Here is a 27,547-nt window from a genome sequence, read left to right as displayed (position 1 = left end):
CAAAAGGCTATGTGTAAAGTGAATATTTAAGCATTGAATCGTATCTCCCAGTGAATGCTATTTTGAGAATGTTTTACTTAGATAAAAGAAAATAGCACCAATGCATAAAACAGCCAATGAGTATTTATTGAATTCCTAAAACATGACCAACACAAGAGGCAGAACTACTCAATAACTAAAAATTGTGTCTTGTTCTTCACCACCACATTCCCCGACTCTAAAAATTTTTTTTTTATAAACATATATTTTTATCCCCGGGGGTACAGGTCTGTGAATCACCAGGTTTACACACTTCACAGCACTCACCAAAGCACATACCCTCCCCAATGTCCATAATCCCACCCCCTTCTCCCAAACCCCCTCCCCCCAGCAACCCTCAGTTTGTTTTGTGAGATTAAGAGTCTTTGACTATACACTCAACCATAGTCTGCTGTGCACATTCATTTTGAAAGTCTCATAAGATAATAGCAAGATGAAAGATTAAGTCAATTCATCTTTGCACATCTATTTAAGAATCACACACAAGTTAATGTTCACTGGTAGATTTCATTTCTATTTCTCTGAAAATGACTAAGCAGCAACATTGGATCTGCCCCAATGAGGAATTCAGCAAAATTTATGCGATGAAAGACCCAAAAGGAGGTATATTTCCAGCTAGAGCTGGAGGATAAATTGCATTTCTGTTATTCCTGTTTGTCAATCTAAGGGCAATGGTGTTAATACTGGTAAGTGTGAAAATCATAAACTACTCCTGTAATAGCCATCAAAGTGTTGTTGACTAAATGGCTAAATGGAAAAAGAGGTTAACCATCTCATTAGGAGAAATGAGAAGTGTTGATTGAGCCAGCAGGGAGCTCTGAAAATGATTTTCCTTTTCTTGGACTTGCCACCTGGTACCCTCAGGGTAGAACAAAAGTGACATGTTAACCATGTACGTGGAAATCGTGTCCAAACTTATTAAGCAAGCAAGTGTGAAATGTACAACCCCACAAGAGGAAGACCTAGCTAGGTTTGGTTAGCTACACAGCTGCTCCCCAGACCCAAAGGCAGCTGCTCCAAGCTCCATTTAAGAAAAACCATGAGACCCCTTTAACCTTCCCTGTATGGGCTAAGAAAGCAAATCAATCTATTTATACCTGTTCAGAGAATAAAGAAAAATCTCAAAGCTCAGTCTGAAAAACACTTTAAGAAATGGACTGTGTCCAATTATAAAACAGAACTCTGGTTACTGCACAAACCGCCCAATAATTTAAATTGCGTCTTCTCCCACACCCCCACCAACCACCCTTGGAAGCAAAGTATAAACCTCAGAACAAATTAATGAGTCTTCAGGGTCATGCAAGAAATAACATGTTTTTGTCTCAGCTCAGACCTATTAGCAAATGAAGTGGCAGCCGCGTGCTCGAGCTTCCTGGATTATTCCAGATCCCAGGCACAGCGAAGTAATTGTTCATGACCTTTTGCACTAATATTCTATAGGAATATGTTCACTTACCAAATTTTCAGGGAGAGATATCTTCAGGGACTATTACTTTGGAAGAAGTTGGCACTAATTCCTCCCTTGTATGTAACCATATATGAAATATCTATGAGGAGTTTTTTTCTTTCTGCCTCCAAAAATATTCCGTGTTCTTGCTTTTGGAAGGAAAAAATACACAGAAAACTAAAACCAGGATTATCGAGTTTTACTTGTTTTTTTAATTGGTTTTGTTCACTTCATAATATATCATAAACATTTTCCCATGTCAGGAAATCTTCCACTAAAGTATGAATAATCGAATACTCTAATTTGAACAATCCTTATTTTTGAACTTTTGGGTTGGTTCCAAAATTACTATTATAAATTACACTTCAAGGACCATGCTTCTACATAAATCTGTCTGCATATGTTTCTTTGAGATACATTTTTAAAAGTGATAGCGCTCGGTCAAAATACTTAGAGTATTTTTAAAGATCTTGATAAGTGTGGTCAGATTCAGATAGCCACTCTAATTTATGTACAACAGAAAATGAAAATTAATAATCTTGCGGAATATTTATGGGCAAGAGCTAAACAGGACATGGCCACGCCCTTGCTTTGATAGAATTCTTCCCTGCAAGGGCCATTGGTTGATCTTTCATGACCACCAGATGTCACTGTAAAACAGAGCAAACTGCACTAGACCTTGAAGGAGAAAAGGGGAATCCAGTCTTGTCTCAGAAACACTTGGCTACCCTACGTTTTCCTCGGGCTGCTAGGAAGATTGAGCTTTATCAAATAAATGAGCAAACAAACAAATGAATACTGTCCCTTAGATCAAGCACAAGGACATCAGAGGACCACATGCCTTTCAGTGACCCTCAGGTTAGGGCCTGATAATCTCTTTTGCTTTATATTTTCAGAAGTGGACCTTGGTTTCCCGAGGAGCAGGCAACACATGTGCTTGTTCACTAGCTCACAATGAGACAGAGTCTCCTGGGGTCAAACGAAATGTTTAATGCGATGCCTTCAAGTTTTTCTATCTAGTAGCTAAATAAGGAGTGTAACTCAGCAGGGAAGATGAGGCCGCCACTAGGAGATGCCTCTCCAGACTGACTTTGGACGGTCTTTGGGGATTCTTCTGACTTTAGTGAATGTCTCCATGCTTCCTTTTCCTGTTTCTGAGGAAAGGATACCTCGCACCCTAATGGGTTTGGAATTTCCAAAGACGAGGTAGAGTTGTTTTCAAGATGCTTGGTACCTGCAGAAAGCTTTGCTGGAAGTAACACAGTGATGCCAGTACTGACACCAGCCAAATGCAGCTGGAGATTCTAGCTAATGTACTGGTGTGGCTACCTGAGCAAGAGACACAGGAAAAGGAAAAAAAAAAAAAAAAAAAAAAAACATACAGGTGCCTCGCACAGTGCCAGAATTACGAAACATTAAATGAGTCTTTAATCTTAAATATACTAAGGAAATTAAAAAGATTTAGTATTGATTCTGGTGTTTTTCTCACAAAAATATGAAAAATGTAAGAATAAGGATAGTGACATCTGTTGATAAGTAAACGCTTCATGCAAACAAAAGGAGGTGTTGAAAAAAAAAATAACGGGGATAAAAGGAAGACCTGAATTTATTCAGCTAATTAAATGGTTCAAACTAGGATGTGTAAAGACTTTTCAGATGACAAGCTGGGTAATGGAGGCAGGCAAAAGAGGTAAATGAATCTTCTCTTAGCCAATATTCATAGAAATGCAGTGAGTGTCCTGTTACAGGAAGCTTCCACCTCACTAACCAGAGCACACGTGGAGCGTTTTGCTCAGTCAGAGGAGAGATGACAAACCAGACTCCACCTAGGGGGGAGAGAACAGAATCACTGAGTCCCAAAACCTTGCCCTTTCCACAAGGATAAAAAGTTCCTCCAAAGAGAAGATGAGGGTAACAATGTGATAGTTCTTTTCAAATATTAAATGATGGTCCTATAAAAAAGGCCATGCAATATATCCCACCGCTCATGTGTCCAGGGTCAGCACCCATGAGGGGAAGTCATAGGGTGGGGGAAGCGGGGCAGAGACAGATTTGGAAACGAAGTCAGGGCTACTAGAAGTTGGGGAAAGACATGGAGTAGATTCTTCCCCACTCATCTCAGAAGGAGCCACCCTGCCAATGCCTTGCTCTTGGACTCCTAGGCTCCAGAACTGTGAGAGAATAAATTTCTTTCAAGACACTCAATTTGTGGTACTTTATTATGGCAGCCCTAGAAAATCAATATAAAGCATCTAAAATCCCTGTACCTCTAAATTACTGTTACGTGACAAAAATAAGCACCTGTTTCTTTCAACTAAATCACTGGTTGAATTTTCTATTTCTTATAGTGGAAGGAAATCTCAGCTAAGTGATCCAGAAAGGGAAGAAAACTAAGTCATTAAGGAGGGCTGGAGATGGGTGACAACTGGGGTAAGATGGTTGGGTCATGAATTTCAAAGATGCCAAAGACCTCATTTTTTAAATAAAAGTTTTATATTTTATGTGACATCTTTTCAGTTGAATATGAATTAAAGACCTGCTTGCACACCAAAGCCAGGTCCTTTGGGTAGTTCAGTCAAAGAGGTAAGACCTCCAGCTGGCTCAAAGAGAACCATCTGCTCCCTGACTCAGGTTTTGGAATTCTGTAGCCTTGAGCTCATCAATACTTTCTTCAATACCCTGAGGTGTCAGATCTTCATGGTAGTTGCTATTTCTTTGAGCCATGGGTGCAGTTACATAGACCCTAAACACTCTACCACTGTAAGAGTGAAAAGTTCATCAGGTATAATACCCCTAACTTTTTTCCTAGCTTTTTCTGAATGGCTTTCTATTTGGATGATGTCAGAGCTTTGAAGCATTCAAGGTATAGCAGGAGAACTGAATTTATACTTTCTAACTGGATTTCCATTATACATTGTACAAAAAGTTGTTACTTCATGTACTCTCACCAGAGGTACTTGGAGAACTTCCACCTTATCCGTGGCAGAGGTAGGCACCCATCCACTCTATCTTTGGACTAAATCCAGATCTGGAAGCACAGCTGCTGCTTTGTGCCCATCTGGATAGTTTGGAAGGTTTTTTGGTTTTTGTTGTTGTTGTTTTTCTGTTTTGCTTTGTTTTACAATTCCTTCTATCCTCTCGGGTATTTTTGGAGTGAAATCAAATGGATCCTTAAGTCACCAATGATGAGGATTTGGAGAAGTAATATGGAAAGAACAAGGCCACAAAGAAAAATCAGGAGTAAGCAGACTTGAATGACACCAAAGTTGGTGATGAAATCTGAGAATAGGAGATTCCAGAAAGGGAAGGATTTCGCTTGAAGGATGCCATAATAGTCTAGAAGGATAATGAGAGTCTGATAATTGATAGAATTCCAACACCATCTCCAAATTTGGTGATAGATGAATGATGGGAAATCAAGTTCATTCAGCTCAAGAAAGCTCACGTGAAATAGTGACTTTGAACTTGGGTGATGGATCACCGTAAATTGTTATCACATGAATTATTCAAATAGTTAATGCCCAGTAAGATTTAGGAGCCTAAATTATCAGAGTAAGTGAATCTCAGGTGTGGAAGGGATTTTATATGTATTTAGTTCAAACTCACATCATAGTAAGGGTGCTTGTCCTCGAGTTTTCATCTCCAGTGGAAGGCATGACCCCAGCCTTAGAGTTTCCTTGGTTATGTGACTAAATGTGAGAGAATAGAGTGAGGGGGAGAATGGTTGATGATGCATTGTTCTGAACGTGTTGATTCAGCAGATTATTTTTAAACACACACAATTTAAATTCACATCTTTTCCTTCAGATTCCAGTACAAAAGGGGCCTTTTTCTAAAGAAAAAGCTCTTGTGACTATAAACATTCACTGACAAACTGGATACAGAATGTATTGGGAAATAGGGTAGAATATCACAGTTTGCCGGCACGCCACAATTTGCAAGGGACAGTAAAAAATATTTGTTTCTAATACATCATTTCACTCTTTAATTTTTCTTGAAATACTACCGTAGTCCTTCAGAAGGAAACGGATGAAAAAGTTATACTTCCAAAGTGAGTATATATTCTGCTCCCTGGCCTATCAGAAGTCCACCGTACCTGAGCGGTAACAGGATGAATGTTCTCTTTGCACTAGCGACGGCTATTGACTTATAACTAAATCTGACTAAACAAAGTACATTACTATTTCCCCTTTCTCCATCTTCTAGTAGAAGCAAGAAAAACAAAAACAAAAACAAACAATCAACAACAACAACAACAAAAAAAAAACAGGGGTGTCTAGGTGGCTCAGTCAGTTAAGCTTTTGGCTCTTAGTTTTGGCTCAGGTTGTGATCGCAGGGTGGTGAGATGGAGACCTCCTTGGGCTCCGGCTCAGCCCCGAATCTGCTTGTTCCTCTTCCTCCCCTCTTATTCCTCCCCCTGCTCACTTGTGCTTACTTACTCTCTCTCTCTCTCTCACCTCTCCCCCTCTCTGCTACTCAAATAAATAAATAAATAAAATCTTTAAAAAAAAAAGGCAACAAAAACATAAAAACAAAATGATCTGAAAAGTGCTCACTGCGGCAGCAGAAGCCTCTCTGGATTTGGCAATTTGTCCCCCTGACATTTACTGCCTGATGCACACTAGCTTGCTAGATTTTACAGAGCTAGGCTAAGTGTGACAGACCTCTCAGAAGATGAGTTGGAGAGCTTCTAAGCTTTCCAACTAGGTATTCATTTGAATTGGGGTTTTTCTGAAGAATGAAAAATAAGGTACTGATTAAGTACATGGAAACGATGTGGTGAGAAAACCCACCTGAGGCTACAAATGCCTCACTTCTGATTGAACAGGACATGTGTAGCAGGAAGGACTCCGAGAAATAACTCAGTCTGAGCCACCCTCCTTGACTCTTCTTGAAGTATCAAGGGTTAATGTGATAAGACAAACAGCTCTGTTCATAGATAGTACTCAGTCTCTGCAAAACGTACCTATTATGTTTTTAGGATCAAAAATAATTAGAAGAGAAATGGGACTCAAGTCCAAATACAGTAAGAACGAACGGGTGTTAGAGCCAAGGAGCAGGGCGAGGGGGGAAAATCACTAAGAGGACACGTCAAGGATGGGGGATGCCTACTGAACTGACCAACAGGATTCTTGCAAAAGGAGGTCAAGGATGTATACATCAAAGTGGGGGAATAAGGAGCTTGACCAGATGTCACGGGTGGGCGTGACTCAGCAGGATTCTTTGTGAACACTGAGCTGGGCAGGACCAAGGGAGAGGTGAGGTTGGAAAGACAGTTCAGAGGAGCCTGACCAAAGCTGGTCAAGAAGAGACTTTGCCAGTGTCCACTGAGGCACAGTTCATCCTGCTAGTCTTGGGCCTCAGTCGTGGCCCTCCTAGCATCTGCTGCTGAGGCCCTCAGCCCATGGCATCCTCTGCTTCTCAGCCCATTCACTCTTTCTAAGCCCCTTCTGAAGTCTTTCTGCATGCTTCCCGGGACTCAGAAACTAATCTGCGTTTCTACCTGACATTGGGGTGTTCAGAACTCTGGGAGTGCCTTCAATGTCATCCACATAGACATCCCCCATGAACCATTGTTACTCTAACCTGGAAAACTTTGGGAGCTTCTCTTCAAGACTACCATTCTCTTTGGCTATTTTTTGAAAAGCCAAGAGTTGTCCCTTTCATTCAAAACCCCCCACATTTACCAAGGGTTTCCACGAGTGTGGACGAATAAGGAAGGAAAGAATTGTTCCAAACCTGCCAAACTTAACCTCAGATTTGAAGAGAAGAACTAGAAAAGCCCATAATGTAATTGGAATTGAGAAATGAAAAAAAAAAAATGAGAAAATAAGAACAATTATTTCTCCCTTTATTGAATGTTTTTCAATTAGAAAATTACCATCTAGGATTAACAGACATCCCAAATATAAAGGATAGTTCTGAATTAAATTCTACTGATACAGTTTTTTAAAAGTATGGAGTGATGTTCCTTGATCCTAAACCATGAAGTAATTTTCTCCACCCAATATTCTGTGTGTATAATTTCAGGGTATCACTGTTCATAAGAAAAGGCAGAAATCTAAAGTAGAAAGAGTACTTGTTAAGATGTCAGGAGGTCTGGGATCTGTTTTAGTTTTGTCACTAACAAGCTGGGCAAATTATTGTACATATCTCAACCTCGGTAACCACATCTGCCAAATGATAGAGATCTGAATATGTAAGCTTCTTTTTTGTTGTGATACTTGATGACTCTGTTACTGGAAGCTGGGCTCCCAGCTGAAGGCCAAGAACATGTGCACATGTCTGTGCATGTTCAGCTGGTGATCGTGGCAGCCAGCCCGCTGGCCATGGCAGGAGGACCCAGATGCCTCTTGGAAGAACTCATTGCGAAGGAAGACAAAGCTAGGCTCCAGAAGCCTGACTGACAGCAAAGCCTCAGTTGACAGAACAGTGGTTATTTTGAAACAGTGTTTATCATTCTTGTCCATGTCTAAGTTCAGTGAAGGACTAACTCATTGATTAATAATAAATTAAGAAAAACTGAAAGACACAGTTCACATAAAAAAAAAAAAAAAAGCTAAAAAGTATGGAGTCAAAACATACTGTTTAGTGATCTTCTAACAAATTGTCACCAAAGGAAAGTGGGCATTTTCAACATGCCAGACACAAAGCAGAATCACGGCCCCTAGAAGCCCCCAATGTTGTTGCACTGGTCCTTGGGGAGGGCACAGCTGTGCGCAGAGAGGGCGGGACACCCACAGAACAACAGGTGCACCACATGGGACATCCGGCGATGCCCAGGAACTGGTCCCCAGCACGTGGTGGTTCCTGGCGTGACCACTGTAATTCCAGAGGATTCCCTTTCACCTCTGAAAGACTTTGCAGAGGTCAGAGGGCCCGAGGGAGAACAAACCTAGGGCATAAATACCGCTTTCAACTGCACAACGTGCATGTGCCCATCTTCCAGTGACAGAATCAAATTTTTCTTCAGGAAACCACCCCCACTTTCCTCTCAGGCTTAGTAGTTTGGATGCAAATGACCCTTTTCCCAGCTCCAGGGGGGTGGGCATGAGTCCCAGAAAAGGCTGATTGATAGACTGTCCTTTCGGCTGTGGCGATTATATTATGGACGGGCACGTAACCAAAGTGGGGCCATGAAATGAGAGTACAGGACTTCTACAGAATTTTTTGAAAAGAGACATTCTGGGATTATAAATGAGGAGGAAAACGGAAGCCTGGCCCTGCCAGAGATTGAGACGTGGCAAAAAGACTCTCCCGTGAAAGAAAGAAACACAAAGGAAACGGAGGCAAGAGTCGTGAAGAATCATTTATTCTTCTTCTACCCACTTAAGCCTCCATGTTGCATCACCACGATAAAAATATATGTTTATAAAAAATAAAAAAAGTATAAAAAAAAAAAATAAAAAAAATAAATAAATAAAATAAAATATTCAAGAGTCGTGAAGAATCATGTGAAACTTGGAGACAAGGCAAAGCGTCAGGTAACATGTCCTTCCAGGGTTGAAGGCCTCCCAAAGACGGATCTCGGGAACAGAATTTGGTTTGAGTCACTCTTGTTGACTGATTAAAGATCCAGAAGTAGTGAGTCCCATGTTAACCCATAGATATTTGTCTGGTAGAGATGCAAATAATGTCTGTCCAGTGGAACGGATCATCCTAAACATTTCAGTTTGTTGCCATGCTGTACATTAGCCAGCTGATGTGTTCCCCCGGGAATCTTATTTTAGGATGCCTCTACTGAGTTGCCTATAAATGCCTAGCTTCTCAAGTGATGTTTGGACCAGTTTTAATATCTTTATGTTTCTCTCACTAATTAACAAGTTAAGTAAAGTCTTTGACACATGGCTTATTTCATATTCACCTAAGAGTCATTTTTAAAGAGTACTTTTATTTTTTTTATTTTTTTTAAAGATTTTATTTATTTATTTGACAGAGAGAGATCACAAGTAGGCAGAGAGAGGAAGGGAAGCAGACTCCCTGCTGAGCAGAGGGCCTGACGCAGGACTTGATCCCAGGACCCTGAGATCATGACCTGAGCCGAAGGCAGTGGCTTAACCCACGGAGCCACACAGGCGCCCTAAAGAGTACTTTTAATTTTTTATTTTTATAAACATATATTTTTATCCCCAGGGGTACAGGTCTGTGAATCACCAGGTTTACACACTTCACAGCACTCACCAAAGCACATACCCTCCCCAATGTCCATAAACCCACCCCCTTCTCCCAACCCCCCCTCCCCCCAGTCAGTTTGTTTTGTGAGATTAAGAGTCACTTATGGTTTGTCTCCCTCCCAATCCCATCTTGTTTCATTGATTCTTCTCCTACCCACTTAAGCCCCCATGTTGCATCACCACTTCCTCATATCAGGGAGATCATATGATAGTTGTCTTTCTCTGCTTGACTTATTTCGCTAAGCATGATACGCTCTAGTTCCATCCATGTTGTCGCAAATGGCAAGATTTCATTTCTTTTGACAACTGACAGAATGGGAGAAGATATTTGCAAACGACATATCAGATAAAGGACTAGTGTCCAAAATCTATAAAGAACTTAGCAAACTCAACATCCAAAGAACAAATAAATAATCCAATCAAGAAATGGGCAGAGCACATGAACAGACATTTCTGCAAAGAAGACATCCAGATGGCCAACAGACACATGAAAAAGTGCTCCATATCACTCGGCATCAGGGAAATACAAATCAAAACCACAATGAGATATCACCTCACACCAGTAAGAATGGCTAAAGAGTACTTTTAAAAGAAAATTATACTTCAACACAGAGATGATGGAAAAAAAAAAAAATAAAAGAAAACAGAGAACGAGTCCTATCTACCCATTCCAGTACCCAGACCCTGCTACTCCTACTTCTAGACTACACCATCATTTGAGTTGATATATTCTACATTTTGGCAAGCCAGTATGAGCTGAGTTTCTATTTTTTATATCCAAGATTCTGACACTCTGTTCCAATGTTTTCCCCATACCACCAAGCAATTCTCCTACCAGCTGCGTGTCCAGCAGTTCAACCAATTCTGACACTATCTACCCTGAGATAGCATCAAATTCTACATTTGAAGGATTCAGATCCATGAGACTGCCCCCTACCCCAGATGCTAATCACAAGCTTAGATTGTTTACCTGCACCTCTGAGGCACTCCTATAAGTTCCAGTGTCCCCCTCCTAGCATTTGATTACTTTGGAAGATTGGCTCACAGAACCCAGGAAACATTTTATTTTTACTACATCCCTGGTTTATATAAAAGAGTATAACTCAGGAACAGTCATATGGATGAGACCCACAGGGCAAGGTGTAGGGAAGTGGGTGCAGGGTCCCATGCCCTCTCCAAGTGAGATACCATCCTCAAATCTCTTTGTGTTCATCAACCTGAAAGCTGTCTGAACCTTGTTCTTTGGGGGTTTATGGAAGCTTTACTACATGAATATAATTGATATAAGTCACTGCCCACTGTTGATAGTTTCAACCTGTTGCCTCTCTCCCTTCTCTGGGGGCGGGGATGGGGGAAGGGCTGAATTTCCAAACTTCTAATCCCTGGGTTGATTCTCCTGGCAACCAGACGCCATCATCAGAAATCACCTTGTTAACCTAACAAAGATACCTTTATGGCTGTCCTCACTAGGGAATGAGGATGAAGACCAAATGTTTGTTTCTTGTTATAAACCACAATATCACAGTATCCATAATGGTGGTCTAAATTCTGGTGAGCTCTAATCCCAGAAAAAATGCAGTTTGATATCAATTTGAATATACAGCCTGGTGCGATCGAGAAATTTAGGATTACATGTTAAAATAAAAATGTTTAGTCTTCATTTTAGCTGAGGTCCCCAAAACAATAGATACTTCATGCCACCTCCACAGTGTGTCACCATTAAGGCTACAAAGGCAATTCTGAAAAATAATTTTGTGACCCTTCACTGGCCATTAGCTTTAGCTTATTTAAAAAAAAAAGAAAAAGAGGTTGGAGAGGCTGAGAAAAGTATGGGATACTGGAAGACGGTGCTATGGGGGATATTGTCACTGTGCTGTGAGCTCCCCTTTCACGAGGCAGAAGGAAAGTCTGCCTTCTCCAGACCTCAAGTCAAGAGCCACTCAGATAGTGAAGTATGTGGGCAGCTATCGGAATCACAGCTGAGGATAGAAGGAGCTTGAGACTGCCGCTAGTTACTGGAGTGACAGAGAAGTAAAAGTGTAGTGGCTGCACTGGGGCTGGCAAGTGTTCCCAGAGTTTACTGGGGTGAAAAAAGGCATGAAGATTTCCTGAGGATTAGATGTGCATCATGCATGAGAAAGCTGGTTTCTTAGAAGTTTTCTTAAATCTTGTCTAAGAAGACTATGCGAAGGTCCAAGGAGACCTCAGCAGAAAGAATCCAGAAGGGTCTCATTAGGTCCCTAGTAGAGGAAGGAGTCACAGCAATTAAATGAAACGGTCGCCCTCTCTTGTGCCAAATGGACCTCAGGCAAGAAATCATAGTAATTCTGTCGTTCTTCACTTTGTCAGGACATGCTATTAAGTCTTAAACTGAGACTGCATTTGGGACAAAAGAGTAACCAGAAAATTCATGGGCATTGGTTTAAGTTTCATTTCAGTGGATGGGAAAGAGCTTTAAAAAAACTTTAAAGTAGGCTTGAATGACTTGCACAGAAGGTAAATTAGGCTGTTTTCTCATGACATTCCGTGAGTCCTTCTTGGCTAACGTAATCTTTACATATCTATGAAGTCTTTACATTGCTTGATTATGACATGAAGGTTTCCTTTCTCAGTTAAATATTGCTGAAATCAGGACATACCTTGCAATCAACATGTATGTTTAATGTTATGAAAAAGTATAACTTTTTTTTTTAATTTAAAAAATTAAATAATTAAAAAATGTTGTTCGGCTAATGATGAGCTGTAAGTATGCACTGACCAAACATGCTTGAACATGTGCCAGCAACAGGCCTCTGGGGGACAGGATGACATACGTCCTTAAAGCCAAGCAGCTGGGAAGGCCTGGCCAGCTCAGATGGAACCCTGCCAGCTTCTTTTTTTCTGTTATGTCCCCTTCTCCAGGGTTCACCTATAGTTAATTAGATGATTCCTTGAAATGTGTTTACTCAACCACAAATCTTATACTGCTTGATCACACTCCTTCGACTCCTTTGTTGATTGTTCTCTTGTATCTAATAAATATGGGACTGAGGAGTTGTTCTGGGCGGCGGCAGCCTTCTCAACTGCTGACCCCTGCTCCTGTTCTGTTGAAGCTGACTTGTTTGTGTCTCATTCTTCTCCCATGTGCCGTTAGCTTAAGAATGAGAGAAATATGGTAATATATCAAAAACACGGCTGCCCATTAGCACTCCATTCCTACCACCAAATCAGAAACGGCACAGATCATATTTTTATAATGAAATCTGACAACCTAAGAAGTAGTGGCCTTTCACCTCCTGTTTGGGCAACAACCACGTTTCTGAAATCCCAAGAACTGTATTACTAGGTGCCCATCATCAGAAGAGGTGATAAGGTCGAGATCAGCCAAGCTGTCCAAGAGAAAGGGCTTACAAGCCCGGTACTTCTGTAGGTTCCATCACTGATTCGGGTAGCATCACCTTCAGGGAACCCAAATGTCAGCCCCAGTCCAGTGTCTCCAGGTTCAGGGAACAGGGCAAGACAGGACAGCATAGATTGCCTGGGCTCCAGAGATTTCTTCATACTATAGAGTGGAGTGACAGTGACAGACGGCCAGAAAGCTACCTGAACAGAATATATCAGTTTTATCTGACGCTGAAAACATCAAATGATTAGGTTTTATTTCACAGCTATTTCCTGAGGAAACTCTTACTGGGTGAGGTAAACAGTTACAGCAAAGCAAGCTGTTTTAGCTCGTCTTACCTAAGGTCTGTCCCACCCACAGGCTGAGCACTCTCTCTCCTCCCTCCTGGATGGAGAGTCTGTGAGAAACTGATGAGCTATAGGTCAAGGTTGTGCCATTGGTTCTCTGAAAACCAAGAGAAAGAGGCCAGTAGACCCAAAGGACCAACCTGCTTACTCCCAGGTTGCTACTAGAACCAAAAGTCAGAAATATCCCTTTAAAGTTGGAAAATGTCACAAATATTTCTAAGACATAGCTATTTAGGGATGAACTACTAAGCCTCCAAACTGGCAAGCAGGCCCTGCTGCAGGCATTGACCCAAGTCACAAGGAAGCTTCCAGGTGTGAGGGAAGATGCTGTCATCCTTTCTCCTACCATAACAAAATGGTCCCCAGAATCCCAGACATCGTCACTTCCCTGAGCACCGGCATGTCCCAGGAAGCCTGGACCAGGACATGTCTGGTGTCTGTTGCCTCTCAGTCCCAGACCTCATTTTTGTTCAGTCATATATGTTGGCAAAGAGCCAGCATCTTTCTTTCCATCTGCTCACCTCTGACTAGACTGCTCTCCTCTGTCATTATGACTTTGTCAGAAACATCTCTTCTACCCTTACAAATATCTGTGACTTCGAATTCGGGCTGAAGGGATTCGACCTTAGTCCTTTTTCTGCCACCATACCCCTGGCCTCCTTTTGCAAACTTGATAGTCCTCTGCCCAGAAAACTTCTATATATTGACAAAGGTTCTCTGCCTGGTTAAACTTTAATCAGGCTCTAGAATCTTCCTAAGCCCATATGTACACTTCCTTGTAAAACTAGTTTTAGCAAGAACCCTGCTAATTCAGTTCTACCAGAACTGATAGCCTATCTACCAGAACAGATACCATATCTGATCATGTCCCTCATCCCCCAGCACCCTCAAGTGACGTCTGATCCCCCTGGCCGGCATTTATCAAGAGCCCCCCCCCCCATGTCTGTTTAGCCAGAAATCCTCTGCTTCCCTTGATGTTTCCACTTAGTGATTCTGCATGAACTGACCCCCACCACACTGCTCCTTGACTATCAATTCCCACTGGCCCATGCTGTGGTCAGGTTTAGCATGATCTCTCTCTTCCACTATAAAAACCCACTACCGTGGTCTCTACCACCATTGCAATTGTCCTGAATAAAGTCCACCTTACCATCTTTAACAAGTGTCACTGAATTTTTTTCTTTAGTAATATCAACCCTGTGGCAGCAGGGTTAATGCTCTGAATGTTTTAAACTGGTGTGGATTCTGTTTCCCTCGTGGAGCATGTTTTCTAGTCACCATTCTATCATCGTATGTTTGGAGGAGGGTCTTCCACTTTGGAAATGAATAGAAATGGGCACAGGGATGGCAGGGATGTAAGAGAAAGCCCAAATAGCCGCAGCCTGGGGCTGTGGGAGAAGAGTGGATAGAACGGAAGCAGGAGTCAGCCTTGTGTGCTTTGCGGTGGTCCTAGAACGCCTGGTAGTTAAAGTATATAATTTAATAGGACATCTGTGGGTTAACGGATTCTGTGCCACGTTCTGTTCAGAATTCTGGAGTAGATCAGACTCTAGCGTGGCCCCGTGGTAACAGGAACATGACACCAGCAGAGCAGAGTGGAAAACATTAACCGAGTACTTAAGGAGATACAGAAAGGGTCTAAGCCAGCACACCGGGGTCTTAGGGTCTCGTGTGGCAGACGATTCTGAGATAAAACTCAACAGCCCAGCTGCACCGTAAAGCCTCAAAGGTGTCATTAAACTGAAGGTCAGCTCTTCCTTACTGCCAAACCCTCACCTGAGAAACCAATCACAGGAGATTTCTAATGTGGCTTCCCTCCACGTCTCCTTTGTCCATCCACCAAGGTGACCACGTGTAGTAGAAGGCTGATAAACCGCGTAAGACTAACTCCTTACTTAATCCTTCCAATAGGAGACAAGGGAGTCAGTCTTCCCAGCTGGGGTCATCACAATATTAATCCATTGTGGATCTTTTTCTGTACGTCATCAGGGATGCCACTGAGGAAGGCACTGTGTAGGAATACTGGCAGACATCTGTGATTTGGGAACAGGAACACATCAGCTATTTAGGCTCCTGATAAAGTTTAGGCAGATACATCTAAGTGTTAGCTCTCGTTCCTTCTGATCCGAAATAGAAAATAAACTCCACTTTCTTTGCACACCTGAATGGTAGAGCAAGAAAATCTGTGACTTCATTTCATGTTTGCCAGGAAAAATAAATTGAGCTCCACTTAACCAAAAGTCTTGCCACAACTAGAAATTCCTTTATTTTTTTTTATTGGTTTGTTTTCCTTGTCAGAGAATGGTCATTGAGATGGTCGTTAACTGAGATGGGAAAGATGGAGAACATAGGCGAGGTGGGAGAAGGAAGGGCTGTGAATTGTGTTGGAAAGGAGGTTCATGCTTGTCACAGTTAAATAGCTGAAGTTCATATAAGAGGTTAGAGCTAGAAAAACTATCTGCATAGAGACACTGTTGAAGCTATGAAGCTGAATGAAATTGACCTCAAAGAGAGGATAAAAAGAACAAATAACCTTGTAAGGCACACTCGTTTCAGGGGCAAATGGCAAAAGATGAGTAGCTGTGAAGTGAAGCCCACAGGAGACACAGAAACCAAGGGCAAGAGAGTTCTAAGAAGACCACACTGAAACTGTTCTCATAGTTTACTTCCTGTCTTCACAGGGAGAGAGAACATGGAATTAGGTCACCTGCTGAGATTAGGGGATGGAGGGCACCTCTTGTGGGGGAAAGTTTAAAAAAAGTCATTGACGACTGAAAGTATTGCTGGACGGTGGAGAAGATGCAGCTGAAATCATAGCATGAAGCTCTAACATATCAAATGGGACTGATTTCTTTTGACTCCCCTGCATGCTACCAGGAAAATGTCTTTATTAAGAAAGCTAGTTTATTAGACCTCAGGAAGAGAGAAGAGCACCTTGGCAGAATCTTAGCAGCCTGTTGGCAGAAGGAAGTCAGAGGAGGATATTGATAGGATTTAGAAACGGACTGGGTGGTTTTTAGTCAGGTTGGGATTATGCGGAGTTATGACATAATAGACTGGGAATGATATGCCCAGCGAGGCAAGGGTCTTGAAGCAAATTTTTATGGTCAAGCTGTCCATCTTATTTCTCAGGAGCAAATACTTCCCGGAACAAGAAGTTAAGATATTCTGTGCTTGTTCTTGGAATCATTAACCATAGGGACAAGAAAGTATCTCCAGTTATTGTTTAGCATAGGAACAGGAAATTGGTTTTGGTTTCAGTTCTCATTTTATCATTTTCTCTGGAAGTATCAAGAAAGGAGCAGGAGTAAAAAGAAAAACATGTGATTATTCAGGATTAAGAACTGACCAGACGTGTAATGTAAACCTGTTAAACAGAACGCAGCTGAAATAGCAGAACATTGAGGTCAAGACCGGGAAGAGTTCAAAGTCTAGTAGAAGGAAAGGAGCAGAGGTTGAAGTAACAAATATTATAGTTAATGAGGTAAGAATCTTAAAAAGTCCTATGATAGCAGGGTGATTTGAGAAAGAATAACAATGTATTTTTAAACATGAGGGGGTGGAGAGCCTGAGTGACTCAGTTGGTCGAGAGCTTAACTCTGGTTGAGGTCATGATCTCAGGGTCCTGGGATCGAGTCCGCATTGGGCTCTGCACTGCACGAAGTCTACTTGGGATTCTCCCTCTCTTTCTACTATTCCCTTTCTCCCCGCTTGTGCACTCTCTTCCTCAAAGAAATAAATTAATACTTTAAAATAAATAAAATAAAAAGGAAGAAAGAGGGCGCCTGGGTGGCTCGGTGGGTTAAGCCGCTGCCTTCGGCTCAGGTCATGATCTCAGGGTCCTGGGATCGAGTCCCGCATCAGGCTCTCTGCTCAGCAGGGAGCCTGCTTCCCTCTCTCTCTCTCTCTCTGCCTGCCTCTCCATCTACTTGTGATTTCTCTCTGTCAAATAATAAATAAAAAAATCTTAAAAAGAAAAAAATAAAGAAAGAAGGAAATATGAAAAAATGATTTCTAACACTTACTAATTACAGGTAATAGGTTCCCATAATTATACCAATATTTGTAGAGTAACCTAGGATAAATGATTCTTTTGTCATTTTCACCAAATTTGTGATTGATAAATTCATTCTTGGGCTTTAAAACTAGTTCAAATCTCATCTCTGTGAAGCAGTTCTGCTTTTCTCAGGTATCCCCTCTGCAAACTCTCACCACACTCTGTCTAGACCATCCCATCACAATACAGTAAGTATATTGTTCACACGTGCAAGGGAACTGAAAACTATATGGCTTTTTAAAACCCAAACTGATTGCACACACTGCTGTCCCTGAGGAAGTAGCAAAATTTCTCTATAGAGTCTTCTGTTTAACAAGAGATTCACAGTCCACTGTGGCTGTGACCTCTAGAGTATGATTTGGAATAATCCAGTGAAACTAAGAGAGAATAAAATCTTGGTTTGCTTTTAAAATGGGCAGGAGTTGGGGGATTGGAAGAAGATCAATGGGGGAAATGGGAGGAGACTATTGAGAGAGCAAAGGACCAACACTCACAGGGGCCAGGGGAGGGACATCAGCCAGCTGCCGGTAATGAAGGTGGCCTAAGGGATTTGAAAAAGAGAGTAGGGCAGCATTCACATTTAATAGCTTTCCATGTGGTTCTTTGTCACTATATGACCCCAAATCTTTAATAAAGTACACTAATGCATGAATGCCTGTGTTTTGCAAGAAATCAAGGAAAGGGTGCTGAACTCCTCAGCTGGCTCTGCTCGGGACACAGGAAACAGAGCAGCCATGGAAGGGGAAGCACAAGGAAAATCAAGTCATTGAAGCTGTCGGAAAGTGGAGTGAAAAGACCATGAGAATAGAAGTCCATGGAATCTAAAACAACAATGAAATCTTGCCAAAGGTGATGTGTTTCTCCTGTGATATGCAGTAAGTACTTGGATAATTTTCCTTAAATATCTAAGGAAAAGGGATCCTAGCTGCCATCTCAGACCAATATATGACTATATATATGTCCATTACCATATGTCACACACTGACATATGTATGACATATAGTAAGTGGTCACTAAGTATTTGTTAAATAAAGATAAAATAATTTGTTAAATAAATTGATAAAAATACATGGATAAAAAACAGTTCTATTTTATTAGGGCTAGAAGATTTAGATGTTTCTTGCTGTTGTAAGAAATTATCAAAAAGCAGGAAATAATGTCTTACACTTGGGAGAAAAGGGTCTCATATAGATACATGTCATGTTCTAACCTTTGAAAAGTATAAATTAAAAAAAAAAGAAAAGTATGATTAACAAAACTGGGAAGGTAATACTGCAGTTATTGAGAGAGGTTCAAGCATAAAGGGAAATGAAATCCTTACAAAAGAATATAGGAGTGTGCAGAGATCATAGGAAAGAAATAATGACCAAGTTGACAAGCTTAGCCTCGACAGTACATGTTGCTTAGGTGATTAATTCTTACATCATCTCCGTAAGGGAGACAGCAGCAACATGTATAACAAACAGGAAATCAGAGGCAAAAAAAGAAAAAAAAATCAGATTGAACTGATGTGTAACATTCAACAAATCAGTAGTAGTGTCCAAAGCCCAGTTTCCGATTCTAACATTGGCAGTGAGGAAGCGAAGTCTGCAAAGGAAGACCACTTTCAAAATGCAGAAGATTCTCAGCCAACCCCCCTGGAATTACAAAGCCTTGTTGGTATTTTATTTCAATACCCATCTCCCTGCTAAAAGAAACCATCCCCGTCATAGACTGGCTGTTGCTTTTAACATTAACCTTTTGGAAAATTTCAGATAACACTGGAGGCCCTCTAGAAAATTAAGAATCACGGTATTAGTGGTAAATTGTAATTTAAAAATAATAGACAAAAACTTTCATTTTATATACCTAAATCACTTTCCCCATACCATTCTGATGGAATTGAAAGCAATAAACCTTGCTTCAAAGACCTAGATTTACAGGTCACATTTATAATATTAAATCACTCTTCCAGACTAAAGCAGAAAAATGGAGATTAAAGCAATGTGGTTTTTTTCTTTATTTATAGAATCAAGGCAAGGAGAGCAAATTTAAGATGACAGTAAGTGCTCTCGACAGAGTAGATGGGGAGTGTGAGGATTACTTCAAGCCATGAAATCACTCTACTTAAATATGTAATTTCAGGGCCAGCTAGCTGAACGTAGTAGGGAGAGATGGACTAAATTTGAAAGTAAGAAACTGATTATTTTTTGTATTTGTTAGGAGTTTACACAGCATATGTAATATATAAAAGCCTTCTATGCAGACCAGTTTATGGAATCATATGCTACTGGAATAATTATTAGAATATTTAATAGAAAAGTACAAAATCTTTGTTCTACTCTCCTAGAAAAATCAACGGTGCTTGCACTTCTCATTTTTGAAAAAGGATTTATAATACTTAGTACCAGAGGATTTTTGCAAAGTGCTTTTAGAACCTGAGTAAAGAGATTGCTCTCAAATACAAAGCACTGAACATTTTTTCGCTTTCTTTTCTCGTAAAAAATAAGGATTCCATCCAGTCCATCAAGTCATTTTACAAAGCCAAACAAATCACTTATTTTCTTCTCCTTCATATTTTCCAGATTTCTAGGCAATTTTTCAGAAACCATTTTTCCTTCATTTTTAACAAAAGAACCTTCCCTCCTATCCTCACAGTTGCCTTGCACATCTGAGACTGACTTTATAATCTTATTACTTCTATGCTCATTGTTATATAGCTATCCTAAAACAAAGCTGTCATCGACTGAAAACTGTATAAAATAAGTGAAAACTGCTGATATCAGAACAAATGAGGCTATTTATGGAGAGCTTACAATGTTAATGATAGTCAGCCATCACTTGGATTTAGCAGGAACTCAAAGATGAACAGGGTAGTGACTAAGCTTGATAGTGAAAAATAAAAGAGAAGGCTTCAGTTATGATCTGATTGGAGGTTGTTGGTATTGGAAAGCTAGAGAGGGAAAACTAAAATCCGCATAAATGCAATTTTGAAGGGGAGCTTATCTGGCTGTCTCTGAGTTGGAGCCAAAAGCAAAAAATAAGGAAGCAAGTAGTCATTGAGAATGCCCTGCCCACTGGAGCAGTTGTAAGTTGGCTTCCCAAAATGTTTGTGACAGAAGTTGCTGTTTGGCTTCCTAGGCTATTTGCTGCAGATTGTGGACAAGTGTTCTATTGTCATATATGGGATGGTCTTGCCATTGTCTGTACAGTCAGTCTCTCTTCTCCATTTTTGGTTGGTATCTTACCTGTGAGAGGTTAACCAATTCATGAATGGCTAGAGGTCCAATCTTCATTGCTCATGGATTGTAAAGTCACTTTCATAATCAACCGTATAGCAAGATTTTCTTGATTTTTTTTTTTAATCATCTGGGCAATCATCTGAGGAGAGATTGGCTGTTCTGGGCAGGATGTAATGGAGCAACATAATGACAATTGTGACAAGAACAAGAACAATTAATGGTTCCTACAAAAAGCATAGAAACAGGAATTTGAATGGTCCAACTTAGGTCAAGAACAAATTTCATAGACCATGAGGAACCATCTTAGAAAGACAAGTGGCTTTTTCATTATGGTGATGTATACCTGTCTGTCATGTCCAATCATTGATACAAGTAGAACATGATACAGATGCCACCATGACTAGCCCACAAGAAATCTAGAGCAAGGTTGTTATCCATCAGGATTTGAGCCAACGAGTTGAGACTGATCTGTATTCCACCTAAAGCAGAGATGGTATCATTAAGAACTTCTGCCAAAGTTAATGATAACTTCTCACAGTCTTTTCCATTTTTATGATTACCACAGATGGGAACACTGATTTGATTGTTTGCATAAACTCTGAGTCAGTGATTCTCCCAGGTAGAATACCTAAATAATTAAGGGTGGCATTGTTTTGGAGTTTGTATCTGAATCAGAATTTCCAGCCTTGATGATTTATAGAATTAGGGTTTCTATGTACAGACAAGTCTCAGAGTATTAGTCCTAAACTTTATGAGGTGCTAGCTGAGGCAAACAGGACCAGGAATACTGGACACAAAGAAAGTAGTATCCAGTAGGGCCCATAGAGAGCTAGGGAATGGGGAGAAGGAATGGTTCACGACAGAAAGTCACAACCAAGATCCTACATTAGTTGTGTTATATATTTGGATCTCAATTAAGTCTCTCACAATGGCAAGTATTTGGTACACCACCATATGACTGTTGTTGAATTCAAATTTAACATAACCTTGGTTTTGATCATTAGATTGCAATATTTTTTTTTTTTCTGGAAGGGAGAGATATAGCAAGATCACAGGTAAAGTTATGAAGGTCACTTGCCCATGTTTAAGGTGCAAGTGGAAGCGTCATTTGTTATAATTCCCTATTACCCCATTTGATGAAACCAGAATTTACCAGTACTTATGGGGATAGAGTGACAGATGGAATGTCGAGCAGTCAGTAAAATGGGAAGCAGTGACTACACTTTGAGATAATCTAATAATGACATTAGAATGGTTGTATTTTGATGTAAATATTATCATAAGGAAAAAAGAGAAAAGGGATCATTATGGGTGGATGACAACCAGAGATCTGTAGAAAATAAGAATGATCATAAGGAAGGAATGGGAAGCAAAATAGAAATTATTCAGAGGCTCCAGTCTGACAACTTGGGTGAATCTGTCAACTGTCTGAGCTCCTCAGCTTATTTCAAGGGTCTTGGGTCAGTGGTCTATTTCTGAAGATCAGCTATTTTTAGAGGATCTCTGAAAATCCTCAGGTTGAAGTTTCTTATTGGAAAATCATTTTAATTATGTAGAATTTGGATTTTTTCTTTTCTTTTCTTTTCTTTTCTTTTTTTCAGTCATCAACTGATTACTTCTTTAGTTGTGAAATGTGGGGCACAAGGATTAACTTGTTTCTATGTTACTTGCTACATTTGCTGTTAATAATACCTGCTAAGGTTCTGTCTAATAAGGTTCAAGAGCAGTTTTTCTCTGATGTCTCTTCCAGCAGACAAATACTGGTTGAAAATCATGAAGAGGCTCTTCTTTCTTGGAAAGAGGCTGTAGGAAGGTAGCCTCAACCAATTGGTGATAGGACTTAGTATACTATTTGGGTCCCTTGTAATATTTTGCCATGTGTGTTTACCACAGGATGAAGTCTGGTATCAGAGGTGAAATTCCTAAATGTATGGGTCTTCCAGTTACCAATTCATAGAAGGATTACCAACATGTCCCCAATGGAGTAGACCAAATGGCCGTAAGGGCTATTGGGAATACTGTTGGCCATGAGAGCTCAAGGATTTCTGAAAGCTTTGTTAATTTTAATTTGCAAATGACACTGGTTCTTTGACTATTTCCAGAATATGGTGGGTGGTGAAGGCACTGTAGTTCCTGAGTAAGGGTAATGCCTTACTGAGTTATTTTATAATAATTCCCATAAAGTATATATATTGATCACTTGATATAAAAGTCAGTATATCCCAGGTTAAAAACAAAATCCAGCAGCTTTTTAGCAACTATAAAGGCTATAACTTTTTTGGCAAAGAAATGTTTCAATCCATCCTAAAAATAAACATAGAAAAACTATAACATATTCAAATCCTAAAGAGGAAGAAAGTTGGCTAAAATCCATCTGAAGGTGTTCATAATGTGTTTTTAAGTCTTAATTCCTGGTCATGCCCCATCTTTAAAGTTTTCCCAAGATTTTTTTATTAATTGGTAACACATGGCCAATGTGTCTGTATCATGGTAAGGAGTTTCATGAAGAAATTTAACTAATATCCATTTGAAATCATCTGATGTTGCCAAGTAGCTAACTTGAGAGTGCCAGAGATTATCTTAGTGAGGGGTTCAACTATATATTTTCTATTCTTTCTTTGCCAAATCGGGAGTTAAATGTTGATATTTTATAATGGTCTTTTTAAAATTCTTCCAAATATTCATCCTTAAAGGGTTTAGTTAAGATCATAACCTCAGTTAAGACTACTTGTTTGGCATAATAATCTGTAAAAGCATTTCCTTCTGCCTTTATCCTCTCTTTTTCCTGGGCCTCAACCTTCATAACAGCCTCCTCTCTAGGAGGAAGAGATACATTCAAAGTACCTTCATTGCCCTTTGTTTTTGATTAGGGTTCCAGCAGAAGTGAGAATTTCCCTTTGTTTCTAAAAAATCCCAAAGGCATGTCCTGGTCCAAAAAGTTGTCTCTCGTTTGTATATACGTTGACAAGCTCTGGGAATGACTGTAAGTTCTGCCATCTGATCTAATTTTACCTATATAGAGGACTATATTCTAAAAGAGAGCTTAAATTAATAATATCATATCCTGTCTGATAATCTCCAGTTTCAGTTTGAAGGTAGGATCCATCGACATATAAAATATTAGGTTAGGATTCTCAGTGGGAGTCTCTAATAAATCCGAATGAGATGGAGAAAGGAGATTCCCCTTCTGGTTGAGACGGAATTCAGGATGTTGCAGCAATGAATAGTAATGTGAGGGGGTGAAAGTCATAAAATCTCATAAGATCTTAATTGGCAGGCTGAAAGGTATTATTGTGTATTTTCAGTCAATAGTAGTGTCTGTAATGTGTGAGAAGCCAAGCAGGGAACCTAAGACTAGTTCTGCAGAAGGATCAACAGATTTTACAGTAGCAGCTAGTACCTTAAGACAAAAGGACTCCAGCAACCAGGCCAATATTGCGGTTATGATAAGGAATGATTTTGATAGTTTCCAGGAAGCTGAGTTCAAATTACAAGGGCTTCTCCATATTGCCCATGCACAAATAAACAAAAGGACTCTCTGTAGTTAGGAATGCTGTTATGAATTAACAGCAGGTACACTTTCTCTACTAAACAAATAAATCTTTAAAAAAAAATTTAAGAGGTTAAATCTCAAGTTAAGTTTTCTTACTATAATAGAATAAAATCAAATTGTGATTATATTTAAATACACTGTCGGAACAATGACCATTTCTGATAATGGAGTTTGGAATTTATTCAAGAAATATTCAGCATCAAATAAATACTAATTTTGGTAGTAAGTATAATGTATTTTGTTTATTTTTATTTTTTAAATATTATTTATTTATTTATTTGACACAGAGAGAGAGCACAAGCAGGGAGAGTGAGTGACAGAGGGAGAGGAGAAGCAGGCCTCCTGCTGAGCAAGGAGCCCAATGCAGGGCTCCATCCTAGGACCCTGGGATCATGACATGATTCTAAAGACAGACACTTAACCGGCTAAGCCACCCAGGCACCCCAATGTGTTTTGCTTAAATATGAATCCCTATAACTTGCCTTTTCTTCTCAACAGGTTTTGGTTAACAATGTTGCTCTACATCACTGCGGTATTTGCAACATCAGAATCTAGTTTTTTTGTGCTAAAGTTTACATTCAGGGAAAGGAAGAATGTTCACAGTGAGCATGAAGCATGTGGAGGCTTTGTCAGTCCTCGGCAAGGATTTTAGAGATTGCCTTTGTGTCTTGTAAGTGAGCATGTGAGAGGGAATATAAGTGGGGTCCTCAGAGAATCCAGTGTTCTGTCTAGTTTGTGGATTTTAAGGTTTTACTTCCATGATTTACCTCTGGGACAATTTATTAAATATTTTGTTTAAGAGATAATTTGATTTGGAAGCTTCTTCAGAAGAATGAAAAACACTGTCCAGCAGCCCTGAGAAATCTTACTTCCATTCTTTTGGTGCCTCTCAGAGGCATTCAAGGTGCCTCTCAATGAACGATATTGTTTAAGTCAAATGCTCCTCAGAGGGGTCATCAAAGGCTCAAATTATTCTTGGTGAAGTAATGCCATTTAGAGATATAGTGGCTTGAATAATGAAGATAAGGACAGTACATATAAGAAATAGGACTTTTCCCTGGAAGAGCAGAGGATTTAGACTTAGAGGATCCAATGAGAACTGACAACAGTAGACCAGAAACAACACTTACACGCTTTGTGTCTTGGGTCTCTAACCTACTGTGTCTGTCTTCCTTTGAATTCAGACCCCAAAATTTTTGTTTCCCCCACCTTCTACTAGCAGGTGGAAAACTAGAGAGAATGCTCTCTCTGAATCAAAACCAAGTTTTCTGGACAAAAGCCAATGCTAAAGGACAAATGTATCAAGTTTCATTGGTGACCAACACCAAAACCTGTCCAAACAGACACTAGACCAGTGAGAACTTCAAATTTCACCCAGCTGTGAGTCTAGCTGGAACTATATATTTGTGGATCTGTGCCTTTTATTCTTTTATTCTCCTTCTTGTGACAAATAACACTAATAGATAGCACAACACAAAACAGAAGCACAGAGAGAGCAAAAAAGGATGGAAAGAAATGCCTTAATTCTACCAAGGATGTCCAACAAATGGAAACCAATAACAAAACCCATGTACCAATCTGTAAATAAATAACCAAGGCAAAGAAAGCAGTTTCAGACCTTGTACCAACTTAACATGCTGTCACGGACTTGACAAGCCATGAGCAGGGAGGCGTAAGGGGACTTTGTCGTTACTGCACCACGTAGAAGGCAGGGATCCACAGCTTTGAGCAATGTACACTGCATCTTAATGGGAACTCAAAGAAAACACAAATCAACAAAGCTCACCCAATGGGAGCAAACATCGGCTATTTATTCAAAGTTTTCTATATAGCAAAGGAGTCATCCACTTGCGTTTTGGAAAGACTTAATGATGGGCAAGGGGATATGAAGATTTTATAGTGAAAATAAAAAGGCATGGCTTCAAGTATGACATGTTTGGAAGGTGTCCATTTGGGGAAACTGGAGAGAGACTAGTAACTAGAGGGCAGGCATCTTATGTGATTGGTTTGGGAACACATTGTATTTTCCCAGTTGGTCCTGAGATGGAAGCAGGTGCAAAAAATAGAGAAGTTGTCAGTAATTGACCAAATCCTGACCATTCTGGACTGGTTGATTAAAAGGTTGTGGGTCAAAGTTCAGTGGTCTGGTCATTGTTCATTTGTATAGTTCCTCAAAGCCGACAAATCTATTTTCCCTTCATAAAAGTATTTAATTGTGGCAGAGTCTTAATTCAAGCTGCTATAACAGAATGCCATAGACTGGTGGCTTATAAACAACAGAAATTTCTTTCTCACAGTTCTGGAGGCTGGGAAGTCCTAGATCAAAATGACAGCAGATTTGACTCCTGGTGAGGACCACTTTCTGATTCGTAGATGGCTGTCTTCTCTTTGTGTGTCCTTAAATAGCAGAAGGAAGGAGAGAGCTCTTGGGGTTTCTTTTATATGGCCATTAATCCCCATCTTGAGGTCTCCATCCCAATGACTTAATCACTTCTCAAAGGCCCTACCTTCTAATACCATCACATCAGACATTAGGACTTAACATAGGAATTTTGGAGTGATGCAAACACTCTGTTAATAGCACACAGACATAACATTTGAGCAGAGAAGACATTTTGTTAAAAAAAAAATTTGATAAACCAGAAATCAGATGAAATTTTTTTAAATGGAAGATCTTCATCTTTGAGATGTTATTTTCTAGTTACTGCATTAAAAACCAGACTGGTTGACCCTGAAGGCTATAAGTAATTACCTTCAACCAATATGACATTCATTAAGTCAAATTCTTGATTCTTAAATCTCTTGTTATGCTTGCCTTGGGGTAGCCACAGCAAAAAGTAATTTGGAAATATATAATAAAACTTTATTAACTGGCTTCTTAAATTCAGAATACTTGATAATTCAGATAAGGAAAATACTGAAGCTATTTACCCACAAAGAAGTATTTTGCTAGCTCAGTAAATGACATACACGTAAAAGTTTAAAAATAAGCTTTTCTTATTTATACTTTTCAAGTTTTATCAAAATACAACTGACAGGGAGGAGTCAAGATGGCGGAGAAGTAGCAAGCTGAGACTGCTTCAGCTAGCCGGAGATCAGCTAGATAGCTTATCTAAAGATTGCAAACACCTGAAAATCCATTGGCAGATCGAAGAGAAGAAGAACAGCAATTCTGGAAACAGAAAAACAACTACTTTCTGAAAGGTAGGACCGGCGGAGAAGTGAATCCAAAGCGACGGGAAAATAGACCCCGGGGGGAGGGGCCGGCTCCCGGCAGGCAGCGGAGCAACCGTGCACAAAATCAGGACTTTTAAAAGTCTGTTCCGC

General features: G+C 40.1%; 1 long non-coding RNA gene and 1 pseudogene across 1 annotated transcript; one reads left to right on the top strand and one right to left on the bottom strand.

Annotated features, from left to right (window-relative positions):
• Nucleotides 1-3,999: 3,999 nt before the first annotated feature.
• On the bottom strand, nt 4,000-4,548 carry LOC131818958 (NADH dehydrogenase [ubiquinone] flavoprotein 2, mitochondrial-like; annotated as a pseudogene).
• Nucleotides 4,549-16,686: 12,138 nt separating this feature from the next.
• On the top strand, nt 16,687-26,342 carry LOC131818952 (uncharacterized). Its single transcript, XR_009348984.1, has 3 exons — nt 16,687-16,873; nt 18,116-18,321; nt 24,719-26,342. It is a non-coding gene; the product is annotated as an uncharacterized LOC131818952 (long non-coding RNA).
• Nucleotides 26,343-27,547: the final 1,205 nt, after the last annotated feature.

This window comes from Mustela lutreola, chromosome 1 (assembly GCF_030435805.1).
Source record: "Mustela lutreola isolate mMusLut2 chromosome 1, mMusLut2.pri, whole genome shotgun sequence".
Lineage (NCBI taxonomy): Eukaryota > Metazoa > Chordata > Mammalia > Carnivora > Mustelidae > Mustela > Mustela lutreola.
This window is presented reverse-complemented; position numbering and strand designations above follow the sequence as displayed.